This window comes from Lottia gigantea, assembly GCF_000327385.1.
Source record: "Lottia gigantea unplaced genomic scaffold LOTGIsca_23, whole genome shotgun sequence".
Taxonomy (NCBI): domain Eukaryota; kingdom Metazoa; phylum Mollusca; class Gastropoda; family Lottiidae; genus Lottia; species Lottia gigantea.
Genome location: NW_008708645.1, coordinates 963889 through 965286, shown reverse-complemented (window position 1 = coordinate 965286; position 1398 = coordinate 963889).

Sequence of the window (1398 nt, the reverse complement as noted above, 5' to 3'; positions counted from 1 at the left end):
TATACTTTTATTTGACCTTTGTTGACCTTTTGACATGAACAAAAGTTGTTGCCCATTACGAGATATATCAGATAATACCTTCACTTTTGCTGTGCATCGTTAACTTCCGGTTCTACAGCCAATTGAAAATCGCGATTTTTAACTTTGAAGAGCTCTGTCACGTGACCTAATTTACATACGTGAAAATTTCTCTTATTTCCTTATTACACACAATCTATTCTTTCAAATGATATATAACACTTGGCATTTTGGTTGAAATTGCGCTTTTTAGAATTTGAAAATTTTGTATTGACTTCTGTGCCTGAGGACGACGGGGGAAACACGTCGAAACGTTGCATAAAACTTTAACCAGTGATTGTTGTTCCATAAAGCTGTGTCTATATATCGTACTCACAATTGCTAAATGCCATTCAAAGACTTCTATAGTAACTGTGCGTAATTTCAACGGTTTCTTTAATCCACCCACAGTCACCGTTGCCTTTTAAAACTTTTAAAAACGAATATCTCATGATCAAATCATTGTAAACACTTGAAATTTTGAACATTATTTGACATTGTACACATTATTACAGACAACAAAAAATTTATGCACTATTTGGGACAATATCTGATAGAGTTACATTTTGTTTAGGCCTTTTACTTTAAAAAAGGGAATAGGATTTTTAACTTTAGAGCTATTTGAAAATTCGACTTTTTACTACCGAATGCTAACACCTTTTAGTACCGAATGGTATCAAATTCATGCGTCTTTTCACTACCGAACGGTAAACGGTTTAAACGATTTTTTCTACTATTGAACGTTTACATGCTTTTCTTTCCGGTAAGAAATCCCATTGTGACTTTAAAATGCAACGTTTTATTGATGTATCAGGTTGGATGCGCACTGCTTCGGTACCGTTATAACGGTTCTAGTTTTTTTTTTGTCTACTTCTGGTCACGCTCCCCAGCCAAAACTGCACATGTCACACATTGTCTGACACTATTATTTCTTATACTTTGCGTGTCGCTACTGTTTAAATGTAAAATGGCGCATTTTCTTCCAACCGGAAATGACGTATGACGTTCAGCAATCATTACGTATTTCGAATTACTGCTCTAATTCTGCATCTATTTTGACAGTAACTTTTGTTTTGTTCATTACTTTAAACCAATGACTAAAAGATAGCACTTTATAAAATTTCAGATTTTGACTTTTGTCGCTGACTTTTTTTGTTTTAATTTTAGCGTTTTTTTCAACTTCTACAATTTTATTTCAATCGGTCTAAAAATTTAATAGTAGATAAGCATTTTGATTCATGACAAAAAACTATTTTCAAAATTTCGATGTCACTTCCGGTTTTGACGTCATTCGCCTCTAAACTTGAAATTTCAACTTCCGGAATTTTGTAGGTATTTGAC